This window comes from Hyla sarda, chromosome 2, assembly GCF_029499605.1.
Source record: "Hyla sarda isolate aHylSar1 chromosome 2, aHylSar1.hap1, whole genome shotgun sequence".
Taxonomy (NCBI): domain Eukaryota; kingdom Metazoa; phylum Chordata; class Amphibia; order Anura; family Hylidae; genus Hyla; species Hyla sarda.
This window is the reverse complement of record NC_079190.1, coordinates 24,083,393-24,106,796: the sequence shown is the minus strand read 5'-3', so window position 1 is coordinate 24,106,796 and position 23,404 is coordinate 24,083,393. Positions and strand designations below refer to the sequence as shown.

Here is a 23,404-nt window from a genome sequence, read left to right as displayed (position 1 = left end):
TTAAAACAAGCCAGATGTCTGGATGCTGAACTTATAAAAGAAATCTACTGAAAGACAGTCAAGCAAACAATGGAAAATTAAGGGTATGTTCACACGGCCGGAACCTGTGCGTAATGTCCCCACAGAATATTCCGCACAGACATTCCACTGCAGCAGAGTCATTGATTTCAATGGGATTCTGCTGTACTGTTCACACTGCAGAATTTCCGTGCCAGATATTTCTGCTGCAAGTCTATTCTTTCTGCAGAGTCTGCAAGGAAATGCATTGCCGTCTATGAGACGACGCATTTCCGTGCGGTCTTAGTGCCCATCAGATAAGGCAAATGTGTGGAAAGTCTGCACGTGTTTTCTGTACAGATATTTCGCACATTTTCCAAATGCGTGAACCCGACCTAAGACGATATAGTATAAATGATACTTGTAATTGAATGGTAAAAAATTGTATTGTAATTTCTCTACATGCCCTCCAGCATCCAGTGATGGATACATTTGTCGTGATGTCTTGCAGGTACTGCTTAGTGTTATTAATGAATCTACAGACAAATTTGTAAAATACATTGACTATTTTTTTTAATGAATTTTGGTTGTAGAGGGAATGGAAAAAATACGAAAATACTAAAAGTAAGGTCAATTAAAGTATCATTATTTTAAAGGGGTACTCGGGTGAAATTTTTTTTTTTTTTTTTTTAAATCAACTGGTGCCAGAAAGTTAAACAGATTTGTAAATTACCTCTATATAAAAATATTAATCCTTCCAATACTTATTAGCTGCTGTATACTACAGAAGTTCTTTTCTTATTGAATTTTTTTCTGTCTGACCACAATGCTCTCTGTTGACACCTCTGTCCATGTCAGGAACTGTCCAGAGCAGGAGCAAATTCCCATAGCAAACCTATCCTGCTCTGGACATGGAAATTCAAAAAGAAAAGAACTCCCTCTGGAGAATACAGCAGCTGAAAAGTTTTTTGAAATAGAAGTAATTTACATATCTGTTTAACTTAAAAAATATATATTTACCACCAGAGTCCCCCTTTAGAAAGAAATTCTGGATAAAGTTTTCATTCCACAGAATGGTCCAGTCCTCTGCTGTCCAGAGTTTTTCATAAAGGAATGGTCCAACTTCCACTAAAGCTTCATGGAACATTGTCTACAGCCTAAAGGGGTTCTCCACCATGAAGTGATTTTTAGTACACACTTGCCAGACTGTAATGGACATGCTTTGGAACGATCCTTGCAGAATGATCTCCTGACCACCCTGCAGTCGCTCCACTCAATGAAGCGAAGACAGGCTCCCTCTGAATACCTGACAAGTGATTTAATGTCTCGGGCTGCACTGCAACCTGGGAAAACCTGAGACTCATTTTGTATGCTGTTAAAAATAAACTTTGGAGCAAAAATCACAGAAGAATTGTGAGACCACCATCAAACACAGGAACAGACTGTCATGTCTGTATTGGTCTGTGTTCACACACAGCTATTGGATTTGTTGTGTGTGAACAGTTTTATGTTCTCTGGTCAGGGAATAGTTAATGTCTCTGGCTTTTTCAGCCTCAGCCTCTGTTAGCCAATAACCTTTAGGGTGTGTCTATTTAATGTCAGCCCAGTCTAGCCTGGGCTGGTGATTGACTTTATTTCATCCTGACTTGCTAACATGCTGGCTATTCTGCTAATGGAGGCTTGGTGAAACACTCTTTGTTTGAGCTTTTTATCAAAAATTTTGCTTTAGCATGCACTTTTTATTTTCTGGTTTTAGCCATGTTAGATGGCATGCTCTTAGTGGATTTTAAGCGGTGTTTGTATAGTTGGTTTTAGGATTTGTTTATCCTTTCTGCTATGTGTCTGTTCGCACTGTGTTTTCTCTTGTATCCGTTTATGTGAAGTTTTGTGTTTTATGTTTCTGTTTTCCTACTGGGCCAGCATCTTGACTACACAGTGGAGTGTGCCGCTGGCCAGTAGTGTATTTGGATTTATTATTAATGGCTACTCCTATGGTGGAGTGGAGTGTCCAGGTTGTGTGTTCAGTGTGAACAGTGTTCTATAAATATATCCTGTGTATCTAGGCATCCCTGTTACCGTTCCATGGGGACTCCTTGTCTACTGGAGGTGTTCTAGGGATTGCTTTTCCTGTCTTGTGTTCAGTGTGAACAGTGTTCTATAACTATATCCTGTGTTTCTAGGCATCCTTATTACCTGTTCATGGGGACTTCGTGTCTACTGGAGGTTTGCATAGGGAATGCGAATATTCCTGATTAGTGATAGAACCCTGTTTCTGGTCCATGGGGACTGTGTATCTACTGGATGTTCTGGGGGATTATGCTATATTCCTGTCTGTTGATTTATCCGTTTTCCCGTCTGGTGTTTTTAACTCTATGTTTATTAGTTCTTGATTTCAGATCTTTGGAGTTCTGTTCACGACCACAGATCTATAGTGTCCTCTGTTCATGTCTGCTGATCTATAGTGTTCTCTGTTCTTGACCGCTGATCCATGGTGTCTCCTGTGCTGCTCACTGATCTGTGTCCTCTGAACTTAATCTGTTATAGAGTTCTATGTTCCTGTTATGTTTCTGGTTTGAGACTGACTATATTAGTATGTGTTTTTATTAGGCCCCTGTATTCTAGTTCAGGAAGGGACCGGTGCCCAGTTGTCGATCTACTGGTTAGGGTGGATGGGCAAGTAGGCAGGGAGAGCATTTTTAGGGTCAGTTTAGGGCTCACCCTCACTCTCCTTGTCCCCTGGTCGGTCCCTGACACAGACACTATATTATGAACTACACTAACTTCACAGCCCCTGTAGCATAGTCCAAAAAAAATGAAATCCAGGAATACCTTTTTAGGAGGCACAGCTCAGAAGATACATTTCCATCTGGCAGCTGTATATTCCTATCCATCAGATTATATGGGTAACTAATGATTGGGTTCTCGATAAAGGAGTCTGAATTTGGAGTATGTTTATGACCACCATCCTGTTGTTCCTGGCTTCCACTACCCAATCTATTCTGGTTAGAGTATCACATCTCCATCACAACGTCCAGCGCTTTGTGTGATTGACTAGCACGAGGCTAGGGTTACACATCCATCGAGCGCTCTTATAATATCCACATAAAACACAAATGTCTTGGAAAGGGGATGAATTAGTTATGACTGGTGTCCAAAACCACAGGATAAATAAAGCTTAGATGTGCAATGTCCATCTTGTTGGTAAAGCAATCTACAATATACATGACATGAAGCAAGACTCCCAAAATGAGGGTTGTCCAAGACAAATAACCGCACCAGTACCACAACATTTTAAACAATTGGGGTTTCCTTGTCTTCACAAAAAATTGCAAGGAGGCAAGGATTGGTAGGGGGAAAGAACTATTATTTTCATTACAATATTTTTTAGTCCCCATACAGAACTAATACAACAATCTTTCCATTGCAAACACTGCACAATGCTATGACATAGCACAGCATTGATCAGTGTTATTGGCGCTCTGCTTATACAGTCTAAGGGTGCATTCACATGTGCAAATTTTTGCGGCAGATCTGCTGCAGATTAGTTGTAGCAGATTTTGCTACCCATTGAAGGCAAAAATATGCACGTGTGAGCGAACCATAAGGGTATGTTCACTTGAGGGGATTACTTGCAGATTTTTTGCAGCATACATGCTGCGGAAAATCCGCAGCAGATTTTGCTACCAATGACTTCAATGGGTCAGCAGAAAATCCGCAATAGATTCAGATTTGCAGATTTTCCTTTGGACCCATTAAAGGGGTACTCCGCTGCTCAGCATTTGGAACCACCTGTTCCGAACACTGGAGCCGGGAGCTTGTGATGTCATAACCCCGCCCCCTCATGATGCCACGCCCCACCCTCTCAATGCAAGTCTATGGGAGGGGGCGTGACACCTGCCACGCCCCCTCCCATAGACCTGCATTGAGGGGCGGGTGTGATGTCATGAGGAGGAGGAGCTATGATGTAACGAGCTCCCGGTGCTTGCTCCAGCATTCGGAACAGTTTGTTCCAAAGGCTGAGCAGCGGAGTACCCCTTTAACGTCAATGGTAGGAAAATCGCCTGTGGATCCGCCCGTGTGAACATACCCTAAGGCAGGCTGCATCACATAGGCAGCTGAAGATCCGGGGCACAGAGGAAAGGGGAAGCCCTCAAGCCACCAATTTAACCCATCTATCATTACCCCCCCCCCCCCACACACACACACATGATCATGCTGTGGGGGAAGGGAGGGCGATGAGAGCACCCAAACCTCAGGCACTGGCATTTTTTACATTTTAGATGTCGTAATAGACTGTGATTGTGGCATCTAAAGGGTTAATGCCAGACATCATTGTGATCGCTATTGTCTGACATTAGTGGCAAGCTGTTATACTTTATACACACAGATCGCGACCATGGCATACATGTACGCCCGGTGTCATTAAGGTAAGTCAACCATCAGTTAAGAATGCAAGTTACACGGTATATGTTCACCACTGCATTATGTGGCACATGAGGCTGGATCATAATGTATTTTTTGGCAGTGGACAAACGTAACCCCCTGGCTTCCAGGAGAAAAAGCAAATGATGTTACGCTGTTTAAGCAACCGCTATAGGAGTTATGTAAACTGCGTATTTGGCTGTTTTCCGCTTCCCAACTGCCTTCAGCTGCCACAGGCTGGACAGGACCGCCCCTTAGTCTAGGTCCACACTACGGAATTTCCGCTTACTAAAATGTACTGTATAGTGAATGGTTTTCCGTTCATAAATTCACACTTCGGAATTTGTGAAGCGGAATTTGTGAACGGAAAATCCGCTTGAAAATTTCCACCTGAAGAATGATGGTGTTGCTCATTCTTACGGTGGAGATAATTGCGGAACACATTGCAGTCTATTGGAGACTGCAGTGTCCGCGCGGTCCTAGCGCCAACTGATTCAGTCAGCGCTGGCCACACTCGGAATCTCCGGGCGGAAATTTTCTGTGTGAACCTAGCCTTCGTCTCAAGATAGGTGAGGGTGCCAGAGAAGGAATTTCTCTTTTTGGGTACGTTCACACGTACGTAGATTTGATGCACAGGATTTGCTGCTGCAGATTTCAATGTAAACTATTTTCTGTTTCTAATTTATTTTTATTACATTTTTAGTACCTTAATATAGGGGCAGCCATCTTGCCCCCATCTGTTTTTAAGAGCATTTGGAAATGGGTTACAGCAAGCCCCATGGACATAGGCAACAATTGACTGAAGGAGACCCTATATACTTCTATAGGAGAGTTTTTCTAGGCATGCTCTGTGATCTGAGGTCAGTATGCAGCAAGGGGGGGAAAAGGAAGCTGTGAACATCACCTATTGTGAATGGCCCGACCCTATCTTATCTACATAGAGTTGTCACATTCACTGTTATCCTGTCTGCGATGATAAGGAGAGAACTGGTGAAAAGTATAAAGCCCTGGTATGCTGGGGGTTGTAGTTTTGCAACAGCTGGAGGCACCCTGGTTGGGAAATGCCAGGTTAAAAGGGACAATAAGTCATGTACAGTATAGAGAAATAACCTCCACTCCCAGACCCTCTATACTTCTATAGGAGAGTTTTTCTAGGCATGCTCTGTGACCTGAGGTCAGTATGCAGCAAGGGGGGGAAAAGGAAGCTGTGAACATCACCTATTGTGAATGGCCCGACCCTATCTTATCTACATAGAGCTGTCACATTCACTGTTATCCTGTCTGAAATGATAAGGAGAGAACTGGTGAAAAGTATAAAGCCTTGGTAATGCTGGGGGTTGTAGGTTTGCAACAGCAGGAGGCACCCTGGTTGGGAAATGCCAGGTTAAAAGGGACAATAAGTCATGTACAGTATAGAGAAATAACCTCCACTCCCAGTGATTCACATATAATGAATACTGTAACACTGTATCCTATAATCTGGTAACATAATTGCTACCTCTATTAGTTAACCGGCTGTCTGAGATAAAGATTCACTGAAGACAAACAACAGACGTGAAGGAAGTCATTATTACAACAAGGGAATTTGACAGATTACATGTAAAAAAAAATTTTTTAAAAAGCCATCCAGAATATAGATTTTTTTTTTTTCACGTGTACCGAAAATATTCTCCATGTGCACGGTGTGCCCAAGAGTGTAATTACATTACTGTTACGCCTAGCGCTCCGGGTCCCCGCTCCTCCCCGGAGCGCGTACGGCGTCTCTCTCTCCGCAGCGCCCCGGTCGGTCCCGCTGACCGGGAGCGCTGCACTGTCATGGCCGTCGGGGATGCGATTCGCACAGCGGGACGCGCCCGCTCGCGAATCGCATCCCAGGTCACTTACCCGTTCCCGTCCCCTGCTGTCATGTGCTGGCGCGCGCGGCTCCGCTCTCTAGGGCGCGCGCGCGCCAGCTCCCTGAGACTTAAAGGGCCAGTGCACCAATGATTGGTGCCTGGCCCAATTAGCTTAATTGGCTTCCACCTGCTCCCTGACTATATCTGACCTCCTCCCATGCACTCCCTTGCCGGATCTTGTTGCCTTGTGCCAGTGAAAGCGTTTTGTGTGTCCAAAGCCTGTGTACCAGAACTTCTGCTATCCACCCTGACTACGAACCTTGCCGCCTGCCCCCGACCTTCTGCTACGTCCGACCTTGCTTCTGTCTACTCCCTTGTACCGCGCCTATCTTCAGCAGTCAGAGAGGTTGAGCCGTTGCTAGTGGATACGACCTGGTCACTACCGCCGCAGCAAGACCATCCCGCTTTGCGGCGGGCTCTGGTGAAAACCAGTAGTGACTTAGAACCGGTCCACTAGCACGGTCCTCGCCAATCCCTCTCTGACACAGAGGATCCACCTCCTACCAGCCGGGATCGTGACAGTAGATCCGGCCATGGATCCCGCTGAAGTTCCTCTGCCTGTTGTCGCCGACCTCCCCACACTGGTCGCCCAGCAAGCCCGACAGATTGCCCAACAAGATCACCAGCTGTCGTACTTGACCACCATGACACAGCAACTCCAGTCGCAGCTACAGCAGATTCAGTCTCAGCTACAGCAGCAGCAACCATCTCCTCCGCCAGCTCCTGCACCTCTTCCGCAGCGAGTGGCCACTCCTAGCCTCCGCCTGTCCTTGCCGGACAAATTTAATGGGGACTCTAAGTTTTGCCGTGGCTTTCTTTCGCAATGTTCCCTGCACTTGGAGATGATGTCGGATCAGTTTCCTACTGAAAGGTCTAAGGTGGCTTTCGTAGTCAGCCTTCTGTCTGGAAAAGCCCTGTCATGGGCCACACCGCTCTGGGACCGCAATGACCCCGTCACTGCCTCTGTACACTCCTTCTTCTCGGAAATTCGAAGTGTCTTTGAGGAACCTGCCCGAGCCTCTTCTGCTGAGACTGCCCTGCTGAACCTGGTCCAGGGTAATTCTTCCGTTGGCGAGTACGCCATACAATTCCGTACTCTTGCTTCTGAACTTTCCTGGAATAATGAGGCCCTCTGCGCGACCTTTAAAAAAGGCCTATCCAGCAACATTAAAGATGTTCTGGCCGCACGAGATACTCCTGCTAACCTGCATGAACTCATTCATCTAGCCACTCGCATTGACATGCGTTTTTCTGAGAGGCATCAAGAGCTCCGCCAGGAAAAAGACTTAGATCTCTGGACACCTCTCCCACAGTCTCCATTGCAATCTGCGCCTAGGCTTCCCGCCGAGGAGGCCATGCAAGTTGATCGGTCTCGCCTGACCCTGGAAGAGAGGAATCGCCGTAAGGAAGAGAATCTTTGTCTGTACTGTGCCAGTACCGAACATTTTTTGGTGGATTGCCCTATCCGTCCTCCACGTCTGGGAAACGCACGCTCGCACCCAGCTCTTGTGGGTGTGGCGTCTCTTGATGCTAAGTCGGCTTCTCCACGTCTCACGGTGCCTGTACGGATTTCTTCTTCAGCCAGCTCTTCCCTCTCAGCCGTGGCCTGCCTGGACTCTGGTGCCTCTGGGAATTTTATTCGGGAGTCCTTGGTGAATAAATTCTGCATCCCGGTGACCCGTCTTGTCAAGCCACTCCACATTTCCGCGGTCAACGGAGCCAGGTTGGATTGCACCGTGCGTTTCCGCACGAAGCCCCTCCTAATGTGCATCGGACCTCATCATGAGAAAATTGAGTTTTTGGTCCTCTCCAATTGCACTTCTGAAATTCTCCTTGGACTACCCTGGCTTCAACACCATTCCCCAACCCTGGATTGGTCCACAGGGGAGATCAAGAGCTGGGGTACCTCTTGCTTCAAGGACTGCCTTAAACCGGTTCCCAGTACTCCCTGCCGTGACCCTGTGGTTCCTCCTGTATCCGGTCTACCTAAGGTCGTTATGGACTCTGCCCGCCTTAAGAAGTGCCTCTCCCCCCCTCCCAGTCCAGTCAGGCAAGCCTCGGTGCCTCCTCATGGCCCTCGTCCTGGTGTCACTCTGCCCCGTGCCAGGCCTCGCCCTCTGCCCTCCCTCCCCATTCCCACTCCCGCTGTACTGCCTGCCGTTGAGGAATCCCTCCATCCTTTCCCGGTGTCCTCATCCCAGGGGAGGCAGTTACCGGACAAAGAGAAGGGGAGACCTAAGGGGGGGGGTACTGTTACGCCTAGCGCTCCGGGTCCCCGCTCCTCCCCGGAGCGCGTACGGCGTCTCTCTCTCCGCAGCGCCCCGGTCGGTCCCGCTGACCGGGAGCGCTGCACTGTCATGGCCGTCGGGGATGCGATTCGCACAGCGGGACGCGCCCGCTCGCGAATCGCATCCCAGGTCACTTACCCGTTCCCGTCCCCTGCTGTCATGTGCTGGCGCGCGCGGCTCCGCTCTCTAGGGCGCGCGCGCGCCAGCTCCCTGAGACTTAAAGGGCCAGTGCACCAATGATTGGTGCCTGGCCCAATTAGCTTAATTGGCTTCCACCTGCTCCCTGACTATATCTGACCTCCTCCCATGCACTCCCTTGCCGGATCTTGTTGCCTTGTGCCAGTGAAAGCGTTTTGTGTGTCCAAAGCCTGTGTACCAGAACTTCTGCTATCCACCCTGACTACGAACCTTGCCGCCTGCCCCCGACCTTCTGCTACGTCCGACCTTGCTTCTGTCTACTCCCTTGTACCGCGCCTATCTTCAGCAGTCAGAGAGGTTGAGCCGTTGCTAGTGGATACGACCTGGTCACTACCGCCGCAGCAAGACCATCCCGCTTTGCGGCGGGCTCTGGTGAAAACCAGTAGTGACTTAGAACCGGTCCACTAGCACGGTCCTCTCCAATCCCTCTCTGACACAGAGGATCCACCTCCTACCAGCCGGGATCGTGACAATTACATTGTATTCCTCATTACTACTGACCATTTACAGTCTGTCTTATAGTCCTGAAGTACGCTTACTATACAGTGGTCCCTCAACATACGATGGCAGATTTTAGAGCGAAAATGCAGGTCATTTCCAAGGGTTCACTTACTTTTGTTGTCAATTGTTTGAAAATGTAAATCTACAGGGCAAGATCTGTGCAGACATTGAGCTGGCAGCAGAGAATACTAAGAGATTTCCGCTCTGAAGTGACCCCCCCCCCCCCCCCCCCCGACCTACGATGGCCCCAACATACGATCATTTCAACATATGATGGCCTCTCATAGGCAGGATCAACATACGATGCTTTTGTATGTCGGGGCCATCGCATAAACGGCTATCCGGCAGCGCTGACTGCTTCAGCTGCCACTGGATAGCCGTTTAAGGTGCCCCGTGTGGTCCGGTAGGGTGTCACTCACCTGTACCGGCGTTCCGGACCGTCCTCTTCGGGATCCCCTACCTCGCCGGCGCTCTCCATCGTCGTCATCACGTCATCACTGGGACGCGACGACAGCGATGGAGGGCGACATCCAGGGCAGCGGTGAGCGGCGGGGACAGGTGAGTAATAACCTCTTAAACCAGTGGTCTTCAACCTGCGGACCCCCAGATGTTGCAAAACTACAACTCCCAGCATGCCCGGACAGCCGTTGGCTGTCCGGGCATGCTGGGAGTTGTAGTTTTGCAACATCTGGAGGTCAGCAGGTTGGAGACCACTGTCCTATACTTTACATTGCACGGATCCCTCAACATGCGATGGTTTCAACAAACAATCGTTCATTTGGAACGGATTACCATCGTATGTTGAGGGACCACTGTATAGTAAACGTACTTCTATAAGACAGACTGTAAATGGTCAGTCGTGATGAGGAATGCAATGTAATGTCATTTCTTTATATTATACATCATTAAAATAAATGTAAAAAATGATGTAATAAATGTGAATAAGCCCCTTTCCTAATAAAAGTTTGAATCGCCGCCCATTTTTCCCATTTTTTCTAATAAAATAATGTAAATAAAAAGGAACATAAACATATGTGGTATCGCAGCAAGTGGAAATGTCCGAACTATTAAAAGATTACGTTAATGGGGTACTCCGCTGCCCCAGCGTACGGAACATTTTGTTCCGAGCGCCTGGAGCAGGCGGCGGGGGGTCGTGGCGTTACTGCCATGCCCCTCGTGACATCACGTCATGCCCCCTCAATGCAAGTCTATGGGAGGGGGCGTGGCAGTCACCACGCCCCCTCCCATAGACTTGCATTGAGGAGGCGTGGTGTGATGTCACAAGCGTTCTAAAGGTTCTAAACGCCCACTCCGAGCGTTCTAAACGAATGTCGGGTACTGAACAGAGATCGGGGAGGGGGTCCCAGAGGTGGACCCCCGCGATCAGACATCTTATCCCCTATCCTTTGGATAGGGGATAAGATGTCTAGGGACGGTGTACCCCTTTAATGACACTGCATGGTAAATGGCATAGACGTAAAAAAAAAGTACCAATGTCCAGAATTGCTGATTTTTGATCACTTTATATATCAGGAAAAAAATTATAAAAAAAGTGATGAAAAAACCCAATCTAAAAAAAAATGTAGGGATAAAAGATACAGATCACGGTGGAAAAAAAATTAGCCCTCATACATCGCTGTATACGGAAAATAAAAGTGTTATAGGGGTCAGAAGAGGACAGTTTTAAACATACTTATTTTCTTACAAAAAGTTGTCATTTTTTCTTTAAAGTAGTATAATAAAACAAAACCTATATAAATTGGATCCACAGAATAAAGATTATGTGACATTTTAACCGTAAAGTGCACTACAGTTTCGTTGTACATCTGTGCATGGAAAATTGACAGAGTTATGGATTATAAGGCGAGGAGAAATATATATATATTTTTTTAAAGGCAAAAAAATATATAAAAAAAAAAAAAAAAGGCTGTGTTTCTACTGCATGAAATCCGCCACTATGTGCGGACACAGAGAGCTGTGCAGCCTGTATGTGAATGCAGTCAGCGTATCCGCAGCGTGAAATACACTGCAGATGTGCCCTGCTCTGACCCTGCCCTTAAGGGGTTAATATACTGGGCAATAAGCAATATTTAGGAGCTATAGGTGCTAGGGGTGTGAATCGCCAAGAATTTGGCGATTCGATTCGAATCGCGATACCAGTGTGGCGATTCGATATATCCCGATATATCGCGATACCGTCTAGGTGACGATACATCGCGATATATCCCGATTCTGTCTAAAAAACAATGTCTTTTACACTTTTATTAAAACTTTATTTTTATTTTATTTTTTTTGTACACTTTATTAGTCTTTTAGAAATCATTAGATTCCTCAGATAGATGAATAGAGTTCTATTGAACTCCATTTATCTGCGATCCATTGATAGAGCCTGGTCCAGCCAGGATCTATCAATGACAGAGCCACGGAGAGCATTCACATGTCCCTTTAGACGCCGCTGTCAGCTTTGACAGCGGCGATCTAAAGGGTTAATAGCCAGCCGCGGCGATCGCCGCATGCTGGCTATTAGCGGTGGCCCCCGGCTACTGAGAACAGCCGGGGGCTGCAGAGTATGGAGCGGGCACGAGTCGGAGCCCGCTCCATACACCCAGAGCGCCGCCGCGTCAGATCCGGCTGACAAAATGTGGAACTTGTATCTCCTGTTGCCCGGGACATGCTGTTCTGTGCATCAGGAGATACAAATTCCACATCACTAAAAGAATCGATTCAAAAATATTTTGAATCGATTCAGTATCGGCAAGTGAAAAATTGCGATAATCGCGGGAATCGATTTTTTCTTACATCCCTAATAGGTGCATAATACCTGGGAGTTTACATGCTAGTTGTCATTGTATGTCCCATTACAGATCATTGCCTGCTTAATAGGTGCCCCCTCCCCCCCCCCAATCAGAATCCCCCTCTCTGACATATATATGTCCTAATAAAATATCATTCGCAAGATCTTTCGCAAAAAATAACTTATCCTCTATCCATAGGATAGGGGTTAAGTAGCTGATTGGGGAGGGTGGGGGTCTACTTATGCTGTGGATAGGGGATAAGTTATTTTTCGCCAAAGTACTCTTTTAGTATAAGGCCAGTTGCTACAATAGGACAGTATCTGTGTGACTAATATTACAATCCATTGTCTGTATGGATAACCAGGCCGGACGAGAAACATTGGACTTAGCAAATGTTGCGGTTTTTCAGGTATGTAGTGATGATGACGCATAAGGAATTATCTGCAATTTCTTCGACAAGGGTAAAGAAAATAAAAATAAAAAACTAAAATGAATTACAGATTTAATGGTTTGTTCAGCCAAAAGAAAATCTGGCAGCTCTATACAAATCAAACCTAAAAAGGGCATTTACAGATTACACAAGGATGAAAATTTGGCCGAAATGAACACAAAATCATTTGTAATCTTATAAAAAAGAAAAATGGAGAGGAATGTAGACGTTAGTTGAGTCCAATGCTTGAGGGCTGTCAATACTCCCTTGAAGGAACAAGCTAAAGTTTGACAGTATCTCAAGTAAATGAATCAAGTCTCACAACTAAGAAAAGGATACTAAGGATGAGCAAAACACTATTGGGTAAACCAAGGAGCTAAATCAACTCTCGGAGTGGTCCAGGAATAAGAATGCTTACCGTGGTGGGCCAATATTAAGAACTTTCATAGTTATGGTCCAGTAATGTGAACATTTATAGTTGTGGTCCATTAATAAGAACCTTCATAGTCATGGTCCCGTAAGAGGAACTTTCACAGTCATGGTCAAATACAGAAAAGGTTCATAGTCTTTCATAGGTACTTTCATATTATGATCCAGTAGATCCAGTAATAAGAACCTTCATAGTTATGGTTCAGTTATAAGAACCTTCATAGTTGTGGTCCAGTAATAAGGACCTTCATAGTTATGGTCCAGTAATAAGAACCATCATAGTTATGGTCCAGTAATAAGAACCTTTATAGTTATGGTCCAGTAATAAGAACCTTCATAATTATGGTACAGTAATAAGAACCTTCATAGTTATGGTCCAGTGATAAGAACCTTCATAGTTGTGGTCCAGTAATAAGGACCTTCATAGTTGTGGTCCAGTAATAAGAACCACCCTAGTTATGGTCCAGTAATAAGAACCTTTATAGTTATGGTCCAGTGATAAGTACCTTCATAGTTATGGTCCAGTAATAAGAACCACCCTAGTTATGGTCCAGTAATAAGAACTTTTATAGTTATGGTCCAGTAATAAGAACCTTTATAGTTATGGTCCAGTAATAAGAACCTTCATAATTATGGTCCAGTGATAAGTACCTTCATAGTTATGGTCCAGTAATAAGAACCTTCATAATTATGGTCCAGTGATAAGTACCTTCATAGTTATGGTCCAGTAATAAGAACCACCCTAGTTATGGTCCAGTAATAAGAACTTTTATAGTTATGGTCCAGTAATAAGAACCTTTATAGTTATGATCCAGTAATAAGAACCTTCATAATTATGGTCCAGTGATAAGTACCTTCATAGTTATGGTCCAGTAATAAGAACCTTCATAATTATGGTCCAGTGATAAGAACCTTCATAGTTATGGTCCAGTAATAAGAACCTTTATAATTATGGTCCAGTAATAAGAACCTTTATAGTTATGGTCCAGTAATAAGAACCTTTATAGTTATGGTCCAGTAATAAGAACCTTTATAGTTATGGTCCAGTAATAAGAACCTTCATAGTTATGCTCCAGTAATAAGAAACTTTCTAGTTATGCTCCAGTAATAAGAAACTTTCTAGTTATGCTCCAGTAATAAGAAACTTTATAGTTATGGTCCAGTGATAAGAACCTTCATAGTCATGGTCCAGTAATAAGAACCTTCATAGTTATGGTCCAGTAATAAGAACCTTCATAGTTATGCTCCAGTAATAAGAACCTTCATAGTTATGGTCCAGTAATAAGAACCTTCATAGTTATGGTCCAGTAATAAGAACCTTCATAGTTATGCTCCAGTAATAAGAACCTTCATAGTTATGGTCCAGTAATAAGAGCTTTCATAGTTATGATCCAGTAATAAGAGCTTTCATAGCTGTGTCCACTAATGAGAATGTTTACAGTAGTGGTCTAGTAATAACAACCTTCAAAATGGTGGTCCAGTAATACGAACATTCATTGTCTGGTCCAGTTATAAGAACCTTCATAGTCGTAGTCTAGTAATAGGAACATTCACAGTCATGATCCAATATTAAAAATTTTCATAGTCATGATCCAGTAATAAGAACGTTCACAGTCATGGTAAAATAATGAGAATGTTCATAGTCGTGGTCTAGTAATAGGTCCTTTCATAGTCATAATCCAGTAATCAGAACCTTCATAGTTATGGTCCAGTAATAAGAACTTTCATAGTTTTGGTTCACTAATAAAAACTTAGTCGTGGTGCAATAATAGGAACTTTCACAGTCATGGTCCAATAATAAGAATGTTTATAGTGGTGGTCTAGTAATAACAACCTCCATAATTGTGGTCCAATATTAAGAACTTTCATAGTCATGATCCAGGAATAAGAACGTTTACAGTCATTGTCAAATAATGAGAAGGTTTATAGTCATGGTCCAGCAATAGGTACTTTCATAGTCGAGGTTCAGTAAATATAACTTTCATAATCATGGTCCAGTAATAAAGGTAATAGTCGTGGCCCAGTAATAAGAAAGTTAAATGTCGTGGTTCAGTCATAAGAACTTTCACAGTCATGGTCTAGTAATAAGAACATTGATTGTTGTCGTACAGTCATAAGAAAGTTAATAGTTGTAGTCCAGTAATAAGAACATTGATAGTTGTAGTCCAGTAATAAGAACATTGATAGTTATAGTCCAGTAATAAGAACATTGATAGTTGTAGTCCAGTAATAAGAACTTTCATGATCAGTTACCAAAAACTACAAGCCACTCTCACTACCTAGAACTTTTACCAGTGTCTTTCTGCCACAATTGTCAGATGGCTCTTCCATCATCCTTTACGGAGGACTCTACTTGTCCATTCATTATATGGGCTGCCCACTACTTCAAATATGCACCCTGTAAATGCTTCAGTTCTCCTGTAGGGGCACTGTATGAAAATTATGCATGTGCAAAAAGATTACAGTGAAAATTACAACTGACGGCTGGTGGTTCTCTGTTATTAATCTGTGGGAACCATTACAAAAAAAGACAAAAAGGCCCAAAGTGGACAATCTCATTATTGTGGCATTAAAAGAACCTAAAACATTTTCAGGTATTAAAATACCAATATAACAATATAAAGTACCAATATAACAATTAAGCAGGTATAACGCAGATGTACAAAGATAGCAAGTGGCACAATGTCAACACAGAAGCCATAGAAACCTCTATGATATAAAGACATATATAAACACTTAAAGGACAACTGCAGCGGTATGACACTTATCCCCTATCCACAAGATAGGGGATAAGTGTTTGATTGCGGGGGGTCCGACCGCTGGGACCCCCCACGATCTCCCTAACGGGGCACCGCCATTAGCGATCATGGTGAGCGCTAAGGCGCGTACTGTCGACCTAGAGGTCGACGGTGATGCCGCGTCTCCTCCCCGTCCCCATACAGTTCTATGGGGGAGGGGGGAGGCACGAACGCTGCCTCCCCGCCTCTCCCATAGAGATGTATGGAGGTTGTGTGCCGGCTGCAAAGTCATGCTGCGGCCGGCACGCCCCCTGCACGGGACAGCCGTGGCCCCGTACAGGAGATCACAGGGGGTCCCAGCGGTCGGACCCCCCCGCGATCAAACTCTTATCCCCTATCCTGTGGATAGGGGATAAGTGTTAATCACGCTGCAGATGTCCTTTAAGCAGAATTTTTGTTAGTCTCAAAACTTTTGGCCACGAATGTACACCATCTTGCTCCAGACATTTAGATGGTTGAACATATTAAAGGCCCACTCTGGCCAAAACTGAGTCAATGTGTTACGTCTAGTACATGGTCTGAGAAGGCAGAGGAAGACCCAGGGATCCTCTCTTTGGTGTTTTTCCGAAATGCTGCCAATCCATACAGAACATCAACCAGTGAGACAACTATTGGTACCACCCTGGGAAACCAGTGCCCCAGGTGTTTTTATACTCATCTTCGCCAGAAAGTGGTTTCACCTTTGCCGGAGTGATTTCATTGTAGATTATTTGTGAAGGTAAAGATTTCCCTAGTGACCAAGACAAGGCACATATCAACCGTCAGTGAGGTCACACATGACAACCACTTCAACTTCTAGGTCCTAAGCTCACTTAGATGCTTACATAATAGTCAGACCACTGTTGGAGGAGCAAGGGCACCTCTTTTTGCTGTACAAGGAACAGTGCTTGCTTCTCATCAAAGAGGTCTTGGGGCTCAGACCCCCAGAGACCAAGTGCTAGCGGCCTATACTAAGTCCTAATAAATCCTGGGAAACCCCTTTTACTTGAATGGTTTCCTAAAATGGATTGTTTCGAGCTGTTTATAGTTTTCCAGCAAATGAAAAGTTGTCAGAGAAGTTTATACAAACGTCTCATTATACAGCTGATAAGTGTAAGTGCCGGGCACGGATTATGCATTGTTACGCAACACCATTAACAGCTGATACCGGTGGCAGGTTCCAAAAAAAAAGAACAAAAATGTACTGGATGCCTAAATCTTTGCATAATATTCTGTGAGGGAACAAAAATAGTCTTAAATTTGCTTACTATATAACTAGATAAGTAAAGAGCATCACAAAGGAAGTACCTGCAGTATTGCAAAATGTAAAAAAGCACCCAGAGTACATAGCCTAGTAGTACGTAGCCTAGTGGGAATACTAGTGTACATGGGGCCAGACCAAATGTCACCCAATATATGTTGGATTTAAATTTGTCTAAATGTTTTAGTCCCAGTGGCGGCCTATCTGATGTATCCTGTATTTGAAGGGTCAGAGAGTTTAGTTACCTAAAATAATATCCTCATAACATTGGGTGACAGTCTTCTGTGCATGTCGAATAGATGGAGTCGGCACTCGTGTAATACAGAGTGGTGCTCGCAGACCAGAAGTAAATGAAGTATGTAGGAAGAAGTCTCGGCACTCACGTATCTCTGCAAAATATTTCGTGTTTATTCCCACATCTTCAATATAGCGGCACACAGGACACGTTTCGGTCACAAGCCGTTATCAACCGTAATGCTACGGTTGATAACTGCTTGTGGCCGAAACACATCCTGTGTGTCGCTATATTGAAGATGTGTGAATAAACACGAAAGATTTTGCAGAGATACGTGAGTGCCGAGACTTCTTCCTACATACTTCATGTGTATGTCCACTGTCATAAAATTCTTGGTTACTTATCTCAGGGAGATTTATCAGCCAACATATGATTTCCCATAGGGTAGGAGGTAGGGATCGACCGATTATCGGTATGGCCGATACTATTGGGCGATAATCACGATTTTGGGCATTGTCGGTATCGGCAATTATCTTGCCAATAAGCCGATAAAGCCCCGCCCCCCGCCCCGCGACCGCCACCCCCTCGACTCGCCGCACCGCACCCCCCACCGTGATGCTAGGCGGTATACCGGTATGGATTTTTTCTCATACCGCTATATCGGTCGGGCCCCTCCCCCACCCTCCGAGTCAATAAAAAAATTAAACTTACCCGTAATGGGGGTGGTCCAGGCCATCCTTCCTTCATGTAGTGTCCGGGGGCGTTCCGGGTGGAGGGTGGTCCGGTCCGGGCTGTTCTTCTTCTCCACTCCGGGCAGGCTCCGGCCTAGTACGCTGCATAGACGCCGCTACGCCGTGACGTCAGGTGCGTCGCTGCGCACGGGCGTCGCTGCGCAGCGGCGTCTATGCAGCGTACTAGGCCGGAGCCTGTCCGGAGTGGAGAAGATGACCGCCGGAGAAGAAGGACAGCCCGGACCGGACCACCCTCCACCCGGAACGCCCCCAGACACTACATGAACGATGGATGGATGGCCCGGAGCACCCTGGCAGGTAGGGGAGAGAAGCGGGTGGTGGCGGCGGCGGTCTATGGCCCCGCAAAAGCCACTGCAGATCATTGATTTAAAGCGCCCGCTTTAAATCAATGATCTGCAGCGGTGTCGCAGGGGGTTAAATAGCCGATAACTTATACCGGAATATCGGTATAAGTTATCGGCTATCGGCCCTAACCTGCACCGATTATCGGTATCGGTATCGGCCCTAAAAAACAGATATCGGTCGATCCCTAGTAGGAGGTAGGAGGAACAAAGGGTAGGAGGGTACATTTTAAGTAAAAAATCTCTGTTTACCTTTCCATCAGGGCTGGAGTTCAGGCATGACACATGCCTGGAGACTTCCCCATATCTGCCCAGGGGGTCCACAACTGGTTTGGGGGAATTGGTGATCCATTGGGATCAAGGTAGCTTTCACTGCACTGGCCAGTAAATTCCGCAGCACTGTACAGAGCTTGTCAACACCCAAATCGGTCCCTGTCCCCACTGGGGCTCACATTGTTAACTGAAAGCTAATTCTAGTTCTTGGCCTACCAGGGGTCTTCTTCAACTTTTGGTTATTATGTATATGTGCAGAGTATACAATGCTGTTCATTGATTAAGAAAAGGGTGGTTCCCCCATTGGTCATCTAAAATCTTATCAAGCCAAAAAGTGGACAGGCACGTGTTCTCTCCACTGAGGTCTAATGGAGTTATGGCAACAGCTATGCTAACAACTCCAGTATACTTTACTGCTTGGCCCCCTCTCCTATATGTGGTTGCACTAGAAGGACATGTTGGTGGCTAGTGTTGAGCGCGAATATTAAAAATGCAAATTTTTACCGTGAATATCGGCACTTTGCCATTTCGCAAATATTTACAATATAAATATATATTTGTAATGACGAATATTCGCAAATATCAGTACTTCCAGTCAGAGGACACTGATCCCTCCCTTCTTTTAAGTGAAAGATATGATTGCACATGCGAACTATGCGAGTTTCATTACGAATTTTCGCATTAAGAAAAAAAATAAAAAATAAAAAAAAAGAGCATGAACATAGCGAATATGCAAATTTCACGAACATAGGACGAATATTTGTCCATATATTTTCGAAACATCGCAAATGGCCCCTGCCGCTCATCACTATTGGATGAAAAAGCATAATCTGGATAGTTGGTCTGCTCTCATACCTTGATTATGAACAGGATCTGTTTACATTATAGGAAGCAGTCATCACTTTCATACATTGGCGCAGTCCCTGACGGCTTCTTCCTGCCCCACCGACCCTGACTGATAGATGTCTCTCTGTTTGAATAAGGGCCAGATCTATCGATCAAGGCCAATGAGAAAGGTAGAAGCCACCCAGGAGCACCCCAATGACTTGTTGTTCAGGCAGCATGAAAGGGATGATCGGTTCCCTGTAATGTGGATAAACCTCTTAATTTAGCTGTGGACTTGAGAATCAAATGGTACAGAGAATTGCATTTCTTTTGCCTAGTTCTTACATACATAAGACTGGCATTCATGAGTATATTTAGAAAGTTACTGCCTGTTGCTTGTATATACCAAAACGTTGTGACTAGTGGTGGTCTGACGGATCCCTAGAAACAAGGAGCCAAGGCTTCTACCACCCACTATAAAAAGAAGAGCATTGAACCCCACTGTAGTATCTGGGGCCAACACGGCTCATAGTAAAAATGCAACTAACTTGGTCATAAAGATTGGTATAAGTCCCAGAAGTTGGGCCCCACCAACCATAAAGTTATTGGGGGAGATTAATCAAAACCTGTCCAGAGAAAAAGTTGCCGAGTTGCCCATAGCAACCAATCAGATCGCTTCTTTCATTTCTGAAAAGGCCTGTGAAAAAATGAAAGAAGCGATCTGATTGGTTGCTATGGGCAACTTTTCCTCTGAACAGGTTTTGATAGATCTCCCCCATTGTCCTTTTTGTCTGGCCACCATTACAATACAAAGGCATCCTGCAAAAGAATGTATACAGTGCAGTATTCCATTTTACAATAGATGCCTATGGCAAACATATTTCTGCCTACACGGCAAAATGGTGTTTACCCGCAAAACTGCTTAGCTGCAGTCAACGTTCAACACAGTTTTAGAGATCCTGGGTGTACCTTTTCTAAGAGTAGGGCTGGGCGGTATGACCAAATGTGGGTATCACGGTATTTTTTAAACTTTTGGCGGTTCCACGGTATATTACGGTATTTCCTAGACACCCCCCCCCCCCCCATGCTAATTTTCAGCCCACATGACTTCTTACATGACAGTGGGCTTAGCCTATCACCGGCCGAGGCGGAACATCGCTGCGGCTTTAGATAGGCTGATGGCTGTCCGACGTTCCCGTCCCCAGGAAACAAGTGAGGCCGGTACCGGACCAACGGGAGGTGAGTTAAAGTTTATTTTGTTTATTTTTTGCAGCCTGGGCATAGGGATACGGCACAGTATAGAGCAGTGGTCTCCAACCTGCGGACCTCCAGATGTTGCAAAACTACAACTCCCAGCATGCCCGGACAGCCAACGGCTGTCCGGGCATGCTGGAAGTTGTAGTTTTGCAACATCTGGAGGTCCGCAGGTTGGAGACCACAGGTATAGAGTGTGAGGCCGCAACAAACAGGACGAGGAGGGCAGCGCATGCGGGTGACATGTGAGTAGTACCCTGATGGGGACAGCACTGGGCTAATAATTGGGGGGGGGGGGCAGAACAGTGCACGTGGGTCACATAGGATTAGTTCCCCAATGTGGGGACAGCGCAGTGCTGGGCTGATTCATTCATTCCCAAGGGGGAGGGGCCAAACCGGTATTACGGTATGGGTTAAAATTCATATCGTGCAGCACAAAAATGTTAGTATTCGGTATGAATCGGTATACCGCCCAGCCCTATCTAAGAGTATTGGTAGTAGTGCACATAGAAGAAAGGCAAATATCGAAAATGGCCTCCTATTATGGCATCTGATTTTGCCACCCAGGACAGAAAGATCTGGTGTATTTTCCTTTGCTTCCCATGACCCATTGGTCCATACCCCCCTCCATTATTTTGCTAACAATGCAGTTCCCTGGGGAGATTAGCGCTGCACAATAGAAAAAGGAAGAGACCAACCAGGACAGGGACCCCTCTTTCCAAGGGCCCCATAGCAGCCGCAAGGTCTGTCACTATGGTACATACGCCCTTGTGTATTGGGCTTCAGTCCAGAATCATCTTTCTAGTAAATGAACTTTAGGTAATAGTCACTTTTGCCTCTCACTATCTGTGAACTATGGACAGTGACCCATTACCTAGAAACACAGATAACTGGAACTGACCAGGGATCAATGTATCAAGCCACATTCACATAGGCGAACAATTACATTTCTGTACATTAAACAGATAGTCCTCTTTACGACTGTCACCTGTGGCACTTTATATGACTGTGTCACCTGTGGCACAGTCGGGAAAATGTCAAAAATTGTATGCCAACATATCATAAACTGGCATGGGCCCCAGTCAGCTAAATACTGTTTTTTGGTCATTTTAAGTGCATATACAGTACGTTCTTTTGAGTCTGCGACAAAACACGTAGATTGGCCCAAACGTATTAGTTAGCCGACTACATTTGAGCCCCTGAAATCATTGTGGCCCGTGCTTGTCCTTGCAAGGCAGTCCGACCACAGGGACCAACACCGATCCAGAGAACGAAAATATAATTAATCCTGGGATGAATGGAGTGCACTGCGCATGCACGGCCATTCCTTCCATTAAATTTTTATGGGGCTTTTGGCTGTCTGGGCATGCTAGGAGTTACACCCCTTCCCATAGACTTGCATTGAGGGGGTGGAGCATTGTGTCACATGGGGGGAGTCATGACGTCACGCTACACACCCGGAGCCCCCAGCGATGCGGAGAGCTCACAAAAGTGAGGGACCCCAGCTATCATACATCTTATCCCCTATCGTTTGGATAGGGGATAAGTTGTATTAGGGCCAGAATACCCCTTTAAAGGAGAACTGCGGTGCAACGTTTTTAACTTCCCGTGCCCAGGCTGCAAAAACTATAAAAACAAACTTTAACTTGCCTTCTTACATTCCCCCGTTGAGCCGATATCGGCGTCCCGTTCCTCCGATGCTGCTCGTCTTCATGCTTCTTAGGCTCTGAACGTCACGCTGCAGTCAGCGTATCACCAGCCACAGCGATGTCCCGCCTTGACTGGTGATAGGCTGAGCGCACTGTCATGTAAGGAGCTCGGGCCTCACCTTCTCCCTGCTGACTGGGCTCCTTACATGACTAACACTAGTGCTAACACCCGTCGAGGTGGGACATCGCTGCTAGGGATCGATTTTTTAGGGCCGATACTCTGTGGAGGTTAGGGCCAATATCCGATAACTTATACCGATATTCCGGTATAAGTTATCTGCTATTTATCTCCTCCCCGCGACACCACTGCAGATCATTGATTTAAAGCGGGCGATCCCTTTAAGTCAATGAACTGCAGCGGCTTTTGTGGTGCCAGAGACCACCACCGCTCCCCCCACCGCACCGCCCCGGCCAGAGACCGCTGCCGCCACTGCCCCATTGCTTCTCCCATTCCCGGTTTTATAATTACCTGTTCCTGGGGCCCAGGGTCCGCGCTACTTCTGGCTCCTGCGGCGTCTTCCTGAGCTGGCACTGTGCACACTGACGGTGATGTCGCATTGAGGACGTCACTCGTCATTGCGCAGCGCACATCATAACACAGGACGCAGGAGCCAGAAGTAGCGCGGACCCCGGGCCCCAGGAACAGGTAATTATAAAACCGAGGATAGGGGGAGGCAATGGGTCAGGGGCAGCGGCGGCGGTCTCTGGCCGGGGCAGTGTGTGGGGCGTGCGGTGCGGTGGGGGGGTTGGTGCGATGCGGTGGGGTGGTGGGGGCGGTGAGGGGGCCGGGGGTTTATCAGCAAGGTAATTGCCGATACCGATAATGTCCAAAATCGTGTATATCGGCCAAACCGATAATCGATCGAACCCTAATCGCTGTGGCTGACTGCAGTGTGACGTTCCGAGCCTAAGAAGTATGAAGCCGAGCAGCACCGGAGGACCGGAATGCCGATATTGGCGCAACGGTGGAACGTAGGAAGGAGAGTTAAAGTTTTTTTTCGCAGCCTGGGCACAGGGGAAGT

At 45.9% G+C, this 23,404-nt stretch overlaps 1 protein-coding gene across 1 annotated transcript in view; it reads right to left on the bottom strand.

Moving 5' to 3' along the window:
* TMEM135 (transmembrane protein 135) overlaps window positions 1-23,404 on the bottom strand; it is a 455,209-nt gene that overhangs the window by 430,591 nt on the left and 1,214 nt on the right. The gene's annotated exons all lie outside the window — the stretch shown is intronic.